The sequence below is a fragment of the Onychomys torridus genome, chromosome 6, assembly GCF_903995425.1.
Source record: "Onychomys torridus chromosome 6, mOncTor1.1, whole genome shotgun sequence".
Taxonomy (NCBI): Eukaryota; Metazoa; Chordata; class Mammalia; order Rodentia; family Cricetidae; genus Onychomys; species Onychomys torridus.
In genome coordinates, this window is record NC_050448.1 from 42,267,746 (window position 1) to 42,283,672 (window position 15,927).

The window sequence follows — 15,927 nt, forward strand, 5'->3', positions numbered from 1 at the left end:
CACACAGAGGAGGTGCTCAGCACATGTTTTCCAAGTAAATGAATGCATGAGTGAAGCTACATCAGCTTCTCTCAACAGGCAGAAACACTCCTTGGACATCTTGGCCACTCTCCTGGCTCTGCCCAGCTGAGGAGTGCAGAGACAGGTGTATGTATAAGACATCTCACCACAACACCTCCTGAAGAGTCGCCCTCAAGAGGAATTGGGCTAGGCATAAGAATCTTCTAAAGCTAGGTTCAAACACAGATCCCAGGTTCCCTCTAGAGTTTTAGAAGTCTGGAGTGGTCAGGATCACCACAGAGGTCTGATGTGGAGCATTTTATACAACTCCCAATTCAAGCTATTGACCTTCCCCAGAAACATACTTTACCTCTTGCCGGCTCTAATACCATATGAATTGCACGTGTTCCCAGGAGTACTCCATTCTCCCTCAGCGCTGAACTTCCCCTGTTTCCTGAACAGCTTGATGCTTTGTGAGTGCTATGTCCTGTGGCTAGCATCTTTTACAGTGTCTGGATAGGAAAACCACTCAACCTCCAAAAACCCACTTAAATGTCAGCTCTTCTGACCAAGTAGAGCCCCAAAGAGCCCGGTTCAGAGGTTCAGGCAACTCTCATAATTAGTTTGTTGTTTTCTCCTATTTGCAGACTCCACAGAAGGATGAGAGAAACTTAGATGTCCAGGGAGGGCTCTTACTGTGTTGAGAGGAGACTCAAAGCAGTTTCCAAATTTACTTTGATCCCCTAGGGATGGGCAGCAGAACTGAACTCCATCCTCTATTCCAAAAAGCCTTGGACAGTCCAAAGTTCACACTGCCTATATACTAATTTCTGGGAAATTCTTTCCTATTCCTTTGAAGATCCTCCTCTTGTCTCCACTGTCTCCTTAAAGGCATATGTCTTACTTAAGCTTTTTATTGCTGTGAAGAGACACTATGACCACAGCAACTCTTATAAAGGTAAACACTTAATTGGGCTGGCTTATAGTTTCAGAAGTTCAGTCCATTAACATCATTTTGGAGAATGGCCACATGCAGGCCAACATGGGGCTGGAGAAAGAGCTGAGAGTTCTTCATCTTGATCAGTAGGCAACAGGAAGTGAACTATCCACCACACTAAGCATAGCTTGAGCAAAGGAGACCTCAAAGCCCATTCCCTAGTGGGACACACTTCCTCCAACAAGGCCACACCTACGATAACAAAGCCACACCTCCTCATAGTGCCACTCCCTATGAGGGTCCTTTTCTTTCAAACCACCACAGCACACATGCATAGGATTTCCCAAACTCCAGCTCAGCCATCCCCAACGTCCCGAGCATTGCAGCACCCGAACAGCAGGGTTGAACAGACAGCTCAAAAGCCTGTCCCATCTAGGGAGGTCCAATTGCCAAGAAGCCTAATGGGGACACTGAACTAACCCTGGACAGGGAATCCAGCCAAACACAAAAGCCCATTTCAGAAGAGGGAACCTTTTGAGTTGGCGATGTAGGTGGTTGGAGTCCTACAGAGAGTGAGCAAAGTCCCTTCTCCTGGGAGGCATTATCTCTGTCAGAGGCTTCCTGGCGTCTCCTGCTCCCCTGCCGCCTGGCAGCTTTCAGAGCCCCCATGCTCTCTTTACCAACCATTTGAATCCATAATTCCAACTCAAGAACATTTTCGATGTAAAAAGGAGAAATGTTTGATTTAATGTTATAGCCTTGGGCTTTACCCTCGGGAGGAGAGTGGGAGGGAGGAGAGTCTGCGCTTCCTCCTCACAGACAGTGGCATCTGCTACTGGTGGGAAAATGCCCAGGGCTTCGCCTTTCCACACAATTACTCCTGGGCATGAAAATAAAATCAGCCCTCTCTTCCTCCCCAATCTGCCAGCCTTTATACATCTCTGAAAATAAGCTCCGTGCAAGCCAGCAACTTGACAGGCTGTCCTGCTCCAGTGTCAGGGCCATAGTGCAAGGTCTGAAGGGAAGGCTCTGGGGCAAAGCAGGAGCTTTCGGCACCGCTTCAAGTGGCCACCAAAGGGACTCCAGACAAGCACCAGAGAGCATATCAGAGTAGAGTGTCCTGTGGGTGGTTCTCCAGGGTCTGCCTGTTTCTGTGACTGTTTGGATTAAAGTCATGAGCTATTTCTAAATGCACACATCATCTTCTTGAAAATGTAGTGACAAGGATAGGAGAAAACAAGGTAGATATCTCTTAGTTGGTATCATTGAAAGTCTTCATCAACAGGTCATAGGAGTCCCAGAACTCTCCAGGTACCCAGCTGGTATCTAGTGGAGTTGTGAAGAGGGTGGGGGAAGAGTCAGGTGACTCCTTTGTATAATTGCAGACCACAGAAATCACTGGAACTCCGGCCTCTAAAGACCAATGTCCACTGGAAAGATTAGTCACATGAGTTCATTTGGGCTTCACCCAGTGTATCAGATTTCAAAGAGGAAGAATTCGTCCTTGGCACACCCTGTGATCCTGAGCAAGTGCTTTGTGGTTTGGGTATATATGGACACTAAATGACCACACTGGCTGACTACCAGGCCAATTCACTCTGTGGGATTCCAACCACACTCATTTCACAGCCTTCTTACCAGCTGGATTGGCTAAGGCAGCATGCTGGCCATGAGAGCAGCCTAGGATGTGGTCTGGCTTGGGGACCCTAACAAGTAGGCACAATCACAACCTACCTGAGTTGATCCAAGCTCATTAGACAATGTGATATCTCAGTATCAAAAGAAAGAATCAGAAAGTGTGAAAGGGAACACAAACATTCTATATACCAACAGGCAGACAAAGCTCAGGCCCATTTGCCAAGGTACCACAAAATTACTTTGCAAAAACCACACGTGTTCATTTAATTTTTCGAATCATTAAAGTAGTAGTAAAACTCCTATGTTTCTTTTCTATTATTTGCATTAGTTTTAACTCTGCTGAATTTATTTTTAAAATTTTTTAAAGTTTGTGTTTGTACAATAACAGCACTTAATATTGGTCTTAATTAAATTTACAGTGTATAGTACTTTCTTATTGTACTGTTTCAGGGTACTTTCATACACGAATGTAGCAAAAAAAGCAATGATCCAAGGAAGGTTGTTTGAGTTCGGATAAACAGGATCAGAAAAGCATGTAAATAAATGTCAATAAGCACATGTCAAATATTGACAGAACAGCCCTTTCTCAGAACTTTCTCAAGACAGACCAGTTTAAGCACAATTGCCTGGCACATAGTATATATTATATCTGGGAAAGTATGGAAGCAAGGCTGAAGGTAATCCAGATTCAGGGCACACTAACTAGATTTGGTTCTGTAGCTATGTTCTGACATCCAACAGGAATAAACGTGTCTTATAGACTGAATGTACATGTTTGTCACAGGAGACATGAAATCACATGCAAGAACAATCCAGGAAACAAAATGCACCTGAGGTAAAAGACCTCTGTCTTTTTCCCCAGAGACCCTCTCACAGTTCCCTAAGGCATTGTTCACCATGCATCATGCTTTTGACCATGTGCTGACAGTCCTTATTGCAAGAAAGGTACACCTAAATAAGGAAGAAACACTGCAGCCATCACATGGGGTAGAGATGGGTAAGAAACTTGTTTAATATCCCAGGGTGTTTTCTCTTAAAAAAAAAAAATTAAATCAGATTGGCCACTTTAACAGACAAGAGAGAACTCTACAATGTTCTAGTCATGCAATCTAAATTTAATTATCTCTTCATTCTCTTCAAAAATTAAATTTATCACTTTTCTGATAGTCAACTTTGTTTCAGAGTAATAAGATCACATTGACAAGCAAAACTAATACTTAAACCAAAGAATTTCATTTTAGGCAAAGAGATCCAATTTCTTCAGCAAATCTTCCATAGCTAGATCTTCTGGTGGACTAAACTGAAGGGAACCAGAGATTAAAGGAGACATAAAGAGATTCAAATTATATTTGTCTGAGCTTCCAGCTCCCACACAATAGAGTCAGTCTTCTGATTGGGCACTTTGCTATCAGGTTGAGCTGAATTACTCTAACAAAGAATTAAGAACCTCAAATTCCCTGTGGCTGAATACACTAGCAATTTATTTTCCTACTAATACTAAGTCCAATGAGAGACCGTCTGTTCCTTGGAAGGTGTTTCCAGGTTCTGATGACTTAGGCTGCAAGGCTCCCTCCATTATGTACTGTAGAACGTGGGAGGTGGGTCAAAAATGCCAAGGCTCCCAGTTGCTCTTAACCACCTCTTAGCAAATGAGCCACATGCCCATTTTAATAGTGTGGATGCCTAAACCAGGCACATAGCTTCAGGAAAGCTAGGGGAATGCTTAGACTAGTTAAGGAACATTGCTTTCTTTTCTGCAGATAGAGTATGTGATTTTTACCAAAATCAAGCATTTCTTGGATGATTTTGAAGCCCATCTTCTGGAAGATGTAGGTGCCCCAGCTCCTACAGGCCAATGTGCAAGAATTTCTGGATGGGTATGCTTAAATGGCATGCAGCCCTTCTTTATAAGAAGAATGCACACTGGTTAAACTGAATGCTGCAAACAAGTCAAGACCTAGTTTGTGCTGAAGACACACATTTAAATATGGCAGCAATACCAACACTGTTGACAAATATAGTCCAGATGTAGAGAATATTGTGCACTGTGGACAGGACACTGAATATGTAAGTCTTCTCCCTCCTTCCAGATTATATGCACAACAAAATGTAAAGACTTTCTAATATACCACAGTTTACCCCTCCAAACCACAGTCTTAAAAATTATCCATGACTTTATGAAACTATAATACAGTCTATCTGTGGAATTTCCATTTTCTTTTCCTTAACTAAGTGAATGGAATTTCAGAAAGGATCGATCCTCTCTATGGAAGTATACTGAATCAAAGGTCCATGGAAAAGGAAGATGTCTCCATGGAGATGGGTTTCCGAGTTGTGTTCCACATCGTTGGTATTGGGGAAGTCTTCAGCCTTGGTTTACATGTGGCAGAAGGTCACTCAGAAGAGAACTCAACAGCACCTGCAGGGGGAAAATTTGTCAATGCTTCCTCTCCCTCCCCCTGTTTTTCCCCCTCCTCTACTTCTACCTGCTCCCCTCCTCTTCTTCCTCTTCCAATTCTATGGATAAAGTTTAAAACTAAAAAATCCCAGACTTTCAGTTCAATTTGCTGTTCTTACAATATTCTCACTCTGTCCACTCCTGTAACCCATTTTTGGACATTGGTGTTGGCTGTGGGAGGAAGTGAACTGTTAGGGGGGCGCTATTTAAGAAGAAGCAAGATGGTTATCTCTTATAGTGACCATCTGCCAGACTTCTCCATTCTTTTAAGATAGTTATTTTGTAACTGATGGAAGTGGATGCAGAGATCCTCAGCCAGGCCCCAGGTGGAGCTCCACGTGTCCAACTGTCGAGAAAGAGGAGGGTCTGCAAGAGCATGAATTGTTGAATCCAAGATTGCAAAAAGCACAGGGACAAATAGCCAAACGAATGGAAGCACATGAATTATGAACCAAAGGCTGTGGAGCCCCCAGCTGGATCAGGCCCTCTGGATAAGTGAGACAATTGAATAGCTTGATCTGTTTGGGAGGCACCCAGTCTGTGGGACCAGGATCTGTCCTTAGTGCATGAGCTGGCTGTTTGAAACCTTGGCTTACACAGGGACACTTTGCTCAGTCTGGAAGGAGGTGACAGGACCTGCCTGTACTGAATCCACCAGGTTTAAATGAATCCCCAGGGTTGCCTTGATCCTGGAGGACATGGGAATGGAGGGGAGGGGCTGGGGGGAAGGAGGGGGGGGGGGCGGATGTGGGGAGGACAGGGGAACCCATGGCTGATGTATAAAATTTAAAACACATAATAATAAAGAAAAAAAGATAGTTAAGATAGTTATTTTGTCCCCACAATGGAGGGGTTTTGCATTCTGAGACATATTGGAACTGTGACTTAAGTACTTGATTTTAGTAGCTGAGGATAGCCAATGAGTGCTTCTTGCTTGTATGACCAGAGTTCTAAGCCTGTCACCAAATAATTACAAATTAATTGCAGTTGTACATACTGGGGGAAATGTAGCATTGGGTAAACAAACCATATGTGGGTCTGGAGAGATGGCTCAGTGATTTGAGAATGCATACTGCAGAGGACCTAAGTTCATTTCCCAGAACCCACATTGGGAAGCTTATACCTGTATAAGTTATATATGGGAAGCCTGTAACCCCAGCTCCAGGGAATCTGATGCCCTCTTCTGGACTTCACAGGTACCTGCACAATCATGTACATACCCACATATAGACAAACATATATATACCTAACTTAAAATAAAAAATAAGTTGTTAAAACTAAAAAATTTAAGGAATTTGGCCATTAACTGCCAGTACCTTCCAAATACAAACATAGGTGTACAAAGGATGTTGTGAGCAACCAAATTCATGGAGTACCTGATTTATAAAGGGAAAGTGTTGTGGGTAAAGATCTACATATGCCTGTAATCCCAGTACTTGAAGACTTCCTCTCAAATACAAATAAAATGAAAGAACGAAAAGGAGAAAGTTGTCATTCATGTACTATTGGAACTTTTTGTAGTTTAAGAATTTTCAGAACAATATCAGCCTCAATCTAATCTACACAGATAAATTAGAACTTCCATAAATCCCAGGAGACTCAATTTACAGCAGATTCAGTGAGAAGAATTTTATTAACTGCAATAAGAATAGATAAATCAGCCTAAGGTTGAAATTTAAATGAACTCTTGAAGCTAAGTATACTGGAGAAACAGGTGACTAAACTGAGTTGGTATGTTCTTACTTAGGTAATCTGCATTTATTTGTCTTGAGGATGTAAAGATTGATGATACCAGGGTGGAGTCTGCATTGAATAGCTTTATGCCAACTTGATATAGGCTATAGTAGTCATTAGGGAGGAGGGAATGTCAATTGAGAAAATACCTCCATGAGATTGGGTTTATGGCAAGCCTGTAAGGCATAGTGCTTCATGGGGAAATTCTGAAATTCCATACCAGCCAATTGTGGGTAGGGCCACCCCAGGTGGCCCTGGGTTCTATAAGAAAGCAGGCTGGGCAAGCCAGTAAGTAGTTGTAGTAGTTTGAATGTAATTGGCCCCCATAGTCTCTGAGGGAGTGGCACTATTCAGAGGTGTGGTTTTGTTGGTGTGGGTGTGGTCTTGTTGGAGGAAGTGTGTCACTGTAGGGGCAGGCTCTGAGGTTTCCTATGCTTTGGATACTGCCCAATGTGTCTGTCGATGTCTTGTTTTTTTGCCTGCAAAACATAGGACTCTTGGCTACTACTCCAGCACCACGTCTGCCTGCATGCCACCATGCTTCCTGTCATGATAATAATGGACTAGACATCAGAAACTGTAAGGAAGTCACCCCAACTAAATGTTTTCTTTATAAGAATTGCATGGTCATGGTGTCTCTTCATAGCATTAGAACCCCTAAGACAGTAGCACCCACTCTGTGGCCTCTGTATCAGCTCCTTCCACCAGATTCCTTCCCTGCACTAGTTCCTGCCCTGACTTCCTTTGATAGTGAACTATTAAAATGAAACCCTGCATTAAATAAACCCCCTTCTCCCCAAGTTGCTTTTGGTCGTGGTGGTGGTGTTTCATCACAGCAACAGTAACTCTAAGACAGAACAACTTACATCAAACCTCAGCAAAATGAAACCAGAAGATCATGAGGAAGAGCTCTCTTCCACTATAACCCAATAAAAACTTCACCCCGAATAGCTGAAAACCACTTGTACAAAGACCACCTCAACCATGTCTTTTCCACTACTGAATTGATACCATCCCCCTTAATCCATGTACCCAGAAGCAATTGTTTCCTAGGACTAATTTAAGTGAGCTTCCTGCTGTTGCTTTAAAAACCTTGCCTTCCTTTGCTTCCCTAGGTAGTCTAGAGTCTTCACTGGCATACAAAACCAGAATCACAGTCTCCTGCTGTCCCCAAACAAACCTTTGGAGGGCCCGTGGGTGTCTTTGCCATGCCCTTTAGGTTGACTGTTACCATTCCGTTGTCAACAAAGCAAACAATCATCAGCTAATCATCTGTGTTTAGCCTTAACAGATCAAAATAAGCATATTTTGTGCATGGAAGAATTTCTAAGACACTGGTTACCAACTGATAAAGTCAGGATAAAATGCTAGAAGAGGCTCCTGAAAATCTTAGTTGCGGGGAGGGGGGACAGGGTGTCTCACCAGACCTTGTAGTTAGTTTGTGTTTAATAATGGCATAGTCGCTTTGATTTCTTCCCACATTTATTTATTTCATTTTGTGTGCATGCATGTGGTAGACGTGAACATGTCATGGTATGAGAGTGGAGGCCTCTGGAAGTTGGTTCTCTCTTCCATCATTCGGAACCCAGGGCCTGAACTCTCATCTTCAGGACTGACAAGTGTCCTTAGGCATCGAGCCATCTCACCAGCAGATCTGGATGCCCTGTTCTTCTCATTGAAGATTAAAGAGTAAAGTCAAACACCTTGCTCAAAGTTTCTGGAACATGCTAGCTCGCTCTAGAGTGGTGCACAAGAAGCTAGGGAACTGTTAGTAACAGGCACCACAGACGCCCTAATTTCTACTCCAAAGATGTGAAAACAGCACATCAGACTACCCATCTATAGCTACTAGTCCCTATAAGAACAACCACTTCCTTCTGCCAAAGAATTGTGAGCAGAACTCTGCTATAGACCATCTTCAAGCCAGCTCTGCCATCTCAGGCCTCAAGGCTGTCCTCACCTTTGTAAACACCTTTGGCTGAAAGTCAGAAGGAGAGAAGAAAATCAGGGATATTTCTCAGCATTTGATATTAGAGAACAGCGAACAAAACCCTCTGAATTGAGAATCCTGAAAGTCTCCCTCTCGTCATAAAGCAAAGAACATCAAGATATTCCAGCCCTGGTTTCAGAGACATTCTTTGGGAAAGTCCCATGACATTTTATTTGCCAGTAACTTAGACTAACTACTGCTAATGTTCCTTGCAATTCTGAAATGTGTTTGCATCCTGGCTTTATACACATAGCCATTAAAACAATAATGGCAGCGAATGTTCCAAAGGTATGGAAGGAATGCTGTGGGAATAGCTTTAGCACCCACACAAAGGGGAAGCCTCCGATATTGATGGATTTCTCCCCTTGCTAATTTCCCAGCAGGGATCCTGATAAGGACTCAACAGTTTCCAGCACTGCTTGGTGTTTAGTCCTCCTTCAAACCATATGTGGACAACGCTGTAGGTTAATCAAACCAGAAAGCAATCTGAAAAGTATCTCAGCTGTTTATACAGCATAGAGTACCCTGCAGGTATAAAACTGTACAAACAAAAGAAAAGAGGTGGGGGTGAAAGTCTATAGTATTAGCTTTGTTCAGCTATATCCATTATGACTAAAACTTCTTCAAAAAAAGTCATCAAAGAAAAAAGTCAGCTTCAAAGTACTGTCAATGATCTTAGCCCTAAGTAAGTTGGATTGTGAAAGAAAAAAAAAATAACAAAACCACTCACTTAAAAAGCAAAACCAACTTTAAAAGAAGCACAGTGGGGACTACTCTGAATTTAAAGTGACTAAGCTGGTCCATTTCATATGAGCCAGTGTGATGTTTAGACAGCCACAGAGGTTGCCTGGCATCTAAGAAATTCCGAGAAAATGCAATACCACATACTATCTGATGGGTTATACAAAACGTCTTCAGTAAAATAGCAGAGATGTTACAAATTTGGTCCCTGACATTAAAAAAGAAGTGGCACCTTTGATGGAAGTGCTTTGGATAATGGCTCTTTGAAGTCCCCATTAAAAATAACTCAACTGTTTAATTTTGGAATGCATTTGCCCGCTAAGAAACTTTAGGTAGTTGACAGTACAGGTAGCACAAGAATGGTGCCTGTCCCCATGTTGTGGCCTCCTGATGCCCAGCCCAATGGAGCTGCCTTGACAATGCCTCTCTTGTACACTGGCCTGTTCTCCAAAAATATGAACCAGGTGCCTGTGGGCACTGGTGTGTCTCATGAACTGCACTGAATACCAAATGACCTGGAAATGTCTAATCCAGCCTTTGTCAGAATAAATTACTGGAGTATCCCCATGTCCCTTTAGGACTGTGTGCCACATCCTGTGTAAAGCAGAGGGCCGAAGCTGATCCCATGTCACCCCTGCATATCTCAGGATGTTGTCTGACGAGGCATCAATCCAATGGTGTTGCTAAAAGGAGGGTGGGAAATAAAATTGTGCAAGTCCTGGAGATGCTTCTGTGTCTCTCCGCCACACTCCACTGTGTTGCTACTGAGCCCACAGGTCACTCTAGGCAGGCCCACACTAATGGAGCACATCTCATGTTTCATACCAAAAACTTGCATTTCATGAAGAATGCTCCAGGAAAGCTTGAAAATCAAGTTTGAGCTGATGATAAATTGCTCTCTGCTGGGGCAGGCTCAGGTATCCAAGCTTCTCTCCTCCTAAAAACCCTGAGGTGCTGCCATGTAAACTCTTCCTAGGCTGCTCCAGCCATGGCGTGAAGACTCTTGGCTTGACTGGTCTTCTGTTGCTCGCTACTTTGGTTTTCTTTTCTCTCTTGAACATTAGATGGAGCACATTGAGCACAAGACCCTCCAGATTCAAGCTCTCCGTCATCATGAATCAGGCTTCCCTTTTTGCTTCTGTGTTTTCCCACCATAACTGACAGTTATTTTTTGTTCCCCTGTTCCATAGGCATTAATTCAATTGTATTTATTCTATAGACCTGAATCTGCCACAGACTGGAAATTATATGAAAGTGATTTCTAATTATATTAATAGTGCTGAGCTATGAATGTTAAAGTATCACACAGTCTCGTATCCATATTATATCTAGAATCCAGGAGTGGGGACACAGACTGAAAGTGTTCATCTTATCATATCAAGGTATCAAAGGTCAAAAGCAAGCTTTACTTGTCCTATGCTCAATCTGTATCAATTTTTAAACTCATTCAGTGGTGGGCATTTTAATTATTTGATTTGGGAGACATCTATAAGTAGAATTAATTTTACTATTGAACCTTTACAGTCACTGAACTTAACTCAAATCACAGCCTGCTTGTTCAAGATCTTGGTTTCAGTTCGAGTTTTCATTTCACACATGGCTTCTCTGGATCATCACTTTTGCTGTGACTGTTTTTGAAACCCTTTTTACAACTGAAATCGCATATCCAGCGCTGATACAGAACTGGACGAGGGAAATGAAGTACAACATTAAGTGCTTTTTCTGGGTGTTCCTAAATATAAGATGTTTGTGTCTTCAGAGCCTAAGACTTCTGTCCTTCCTTAAAGAAATTTATTAATATTAGCCTGATGTGCAAATAGCTCCACTGGACACTTTCACCCACCTGAAGGACACTGCCAGACCATCACCCTGAGATACTCTCTCCCCATCATCACCTACTATCTCCCCACACAGAGCTGGGACTTAAGATGAATTTTTATGTGTAATTTGTGCAGATCTTCAAAAGCAATTTCTTGTTGTATTCTGTCAGCTTTTAATTTTCTTGCTCCTTGAAAAAATGAGTGGATTAAAAGATATTCTTTCAAGCTGAACATGGTGGCTCACACATGTAATTTCAACACTTGAGAGGGAAAGACAGAAAGAGTCCCATACATTTGAGGCTATCCTGGGCTACAGTGTGAGATCTTATTTTAAAAAACAAAACAAAACAAAAACTCAAAAAGTAATTTTTCACTTAAGCCAAATTACAACACTTATTTTGTTTAGGCTTCCATGGGACTTAGTCTAAGTTGATCCAAAGATGTAGCAGCTATCAGATGAATATCTAGTTCATTATCAAAACCAAAGGAGTTGATACTTTACATCAGTATATTTTCCTTTTTTGTTTTTTGTTTGTATGTTTGTTTATTTTTGTTTTCTGCTGTTTAGTTTGAGATGGGATTGAGGCTGTCCTCCAACTCCCCATTTATCCTAGGATGACCTCTAGGATGACCTTGAACTCCTTTCCAGTCCTCTTGCCTCCATATCTAGGGTTTGCATGACAGGTAGGTCTTCTTTGGCACCAAAAACACTAAAAAAGAATTGTTAAAAGCCATTTATAGGGGCTAGAGAGATGGCTCAGTGGTTAAGAGCACTGACTGCTCTTCCAGGGGACCCAGGTTCAATTCCCAACACCCACATGGCAGCTCACAACTATCTGTAACTCCAGTTCCAAGGGATCCAATATCCTTACACAGATCACACATATATATATGCAGGCAAAACACCAATTCACATAAAATAAATCATTTTTTAAAGTCATTTATATAGAGGGAGTGTGTTATTATGCTTTCAGGAAAAATCGGGGAGACTTTTTTTTTCTTTTTTTTTTTAATCTAAAGTCTCCAAGTGTAATAGAATTCTTCAAGGAGGGGCCCACGTCCACTCTGTAACAGTCCTCTATTAGCAAAGACTAGATGAAGGAAACCTCCCTCTCTTAATCACGGCCTGTACTACCTGCTGGCTCCATGGTCCTAGCCAAGGGGTGTAGGTATAGCAGGAGGAGGAGGAAGACTGGCCCCAAACATTGAACCTGCCAGCTCACATGGGACTTGCTGCCTTCTCCAGAAAGGTTTTCATTTCATGATCTGCTCTTTCTCTCTTAGCTCTCTGCTAGCTACCCTGTTGGCCTCAACTAAGCCCACTTCATCCCCATACTTCAAAGTAATGCCTGGCCAGGAAGAGGGGTAAGAATCAGCCACTTTTAACACTGTGCTTACCCAGGAAGGCACTGAGATACTTCACCAAATGTGAAGTAGAGCCAACATGCCCCTTGGAAATGTATTTCGATAGGTGAGAATCCAAACGCTTTCCCATCCTGTGGGAAGACTGCAGAGAGGCAAGTTCATTGCGGCAGATTGTAATATGGCTAGGATCCAAGAAAGTGTGGCCATTAAGATGAGCACAAAATGGGGAGGCACCATCTGTTTACTATGCAAAGCAAGCAAAAGCAGACATCTGGGGGAGACAGGAGCTAGGGTGGAAATAGAGCTGAGCTGGAATTCAGAAAGCCTTAGCTCCTCCTGGTGCAACTTTAAGAACAGTCGGATATCTCATCGACTGTTTCCTCAGGAGCCTATCCCAGCAGTTCCAAACTCAAAAGACCTTGTTCCTGACCCCAGCTGACCTTTTCTGCTAATCCAGACAGACTGGAGCACTCTGTTCATAATAGAGATTCAAAATTCGATAGTAAACGTCCAAGGGCATCCTAATTAGGGAGGCAGTGGGGCTGTGGCTATTTCTGACATAGTTCCAATGCCCTTGAAAAGGCCGTCTGTCTGCCCCTAGCTGTCAGTGTGCTGAACAGTCTTTGCTAACTGAATCAGCAGCAACAGCCATATGCCTGTCAAAACTCCAGTGACCCTCACAACATGAGCAGTCACTGTAACAGGGCCCCAGCCCTCAGTAGGCCTTGAGACCTTAGCACAACTGACTCCATGGTGGAAGTACCATTCAGACTGTAAAACTCAGCGTGGACACAGCGCTACCTGCCAAAACTAAAACAAAGACCTAATCCACCAAAGTCTCTAAATGTTCTAACCTTTTTTGGGCTTCTGTAGTTCCACCTCTAGCTAACTCTTCTTGTTAACTGAAGTATGTTAACCCAAAACATGGCTTTTGTGCTTAGAAGCTCATCCTGAGAAAGGCTTAGTGCTACACTGGGATCCTGAACACCTAGTGTAGACTCCTGCTGGCTAATGAAGACTTTCTCTTGGTATAAACCCATGTCCTAGCAGTCTACACTAGTAAATACCCCCAAAACAGTTTCTATACTTTATTTCATGTACAGGAGGTTTGGAGATTCAGTTTCTTTGAAAACTAAAATGGGTGCCCTTTCCAAAGTCATTTCCTATAACTTTGGGTAATGAGTTAAAATAAAAGCTGAGTCTGGAAGAAGTTTCATGTCTTGAAACCAGTGGTACCAAACAGCTAGACCCTACCTCAAAGGGAAGGACAGGGGATCATTTTAACACTTCTCTCTCCCTGGACTCCAGTATCACAGAAGTAAAACTACCCTCTTCCCATTAGCTTCATGTGTCTTTTTAGAATTTATTTCCCAAGAGTGGGCATGGCAGCACAGGTTTGTGATCCCAGCATTAGGGAGACACAGAGGGGTCACTACCTCAAAAACAGCCTGGGCTATATAGTAAAATCCTGTCTCAAAAATATATAAATAAAATAAAAATAAACCACCTATTCACTGAGGATCAACTCACCAAATGTTAAAACTATTAATTTCTAGAACAACACCAAACTTTGACCCAAGTTAGAGCTCAGAAACTTTATAAACATCACAAAGAAAAGTGGTATTGAGTCATGATGCTAGGCTCATCTCATCTGCCAATGACTGGAATGGTTGGCATCATAGGAACAATACAATTTCTATGTTACTGTAACTCAATAACATGAAGTAGCATTGAGAAGAGAAGCATTTGTTCATTTATTTTCAATGTAAATGTCCCTGAGAAAAGCCAAACTAAAAGAAGAGCATGCCATGAGGGTCAGTTTGCCGGGCTGAGATTGTAGCTGACTAATGAAAGTGATCGGCTGAAGGAAACCCCAGCTTAAAACAGCACACATTTTTCTCTTTAGCTCTTCTCTGTCTCCTTATGTCCACAGACTCTTTGTTTATTTGTTTGTTTGTTTCATTTTCAAGACAGGTTTTCTTTGTGTAGCTTTGGAGTCTGTCCAGGAACTCACTCTGTAGACCAGGCTACCCTCAAACTCACAGAGATCCACCTGTCTCTGCCTCCCAAGTGCTGGGATTAAAGGCAGGCGCCACCACTGCCCAGCTCATCCATGGACTCTTCAATTGGTATTCAACCTACTTTTAAATAATATAAAGAAAAATATCTTTTAATATTATTAAAAACCATTTCTTTTATGGATGCTTATTATAAATGTTAAGATTCTTCTATCAGATATATTTTAAATTTATTATGTATAGACTTCATAGTCTCTTTAAAAATCTAACACATTTCATTTATTTATTTATTTATTTATCCATTTATTTATTTATTTATTTATTTATTTATTTAGTGTGTGTGTGTGTGTGTGTGTATGTGTGTGTTTGTCAAAGGGAAGAATAATTCCATGGCTGGCACAGAGGACAACTTGCAGGAATCAGTTCCCTCCTTCCAATACTGTGGAATAATTCTCTTGTACACTGTAAAGATTTGTCACTCCATTTGGTTTAATAAAACACTGATTGGCCAGTAGCCAGGCAGGAAGCATAGGCAGGGTGACCAAACTAAGAATGCTGGGAAGAGGAGGGGCGGAGTCAGGAGTCGCCAGCCAGATACAAAGGAAGTAAGATGGGAATGCCATATTGAGAAAAGGTACCAAGCCACATGGCTAAGCATAGATAAGAATTATGGGTTAATTTAAGCATAAGGGCTAGTTATTAATTAGCCTGAGCTATTTGGCTGAGCATTTATAAGTAATATCAAGCCTCTGAGTCAATTATTTGGGAAGCAGCTACTGGGTAATTGGGAGTTGCTGGCTGGACACAGAAACTTCTGCCTATATTCCACTATGTGGGTTACAGGGATTGAACTCAGGTCATCAAACTTGGCAATAAGGGCCTTTATCAACTGAGCCATCTCACAGGCTATCTCACGGGCCTTCATTGACCTTTAAGACACACTTCAGACTCCGGATGGTTACTTATTGAAATAAGTATTTGCTAGGACAGTTTTGTTTTCTTCATTCTGATGAGTCTTAAAAAGGCAATTTTATTAATGTAAAGTAACTATCCGAGAGACCTCAACCATGAAGGGAAAGAACTCTAGCTTTTGATTATTTTCACCAAAACTCAGATTGTTTTTCTGCTTATTATCTCCATTTCAATTATTTCCTGTGCAGACAGGTCAGAATAACATCAAATATGGTGGAATCATTTGTGTGATTTTGAAATCCTCATGTACCCAT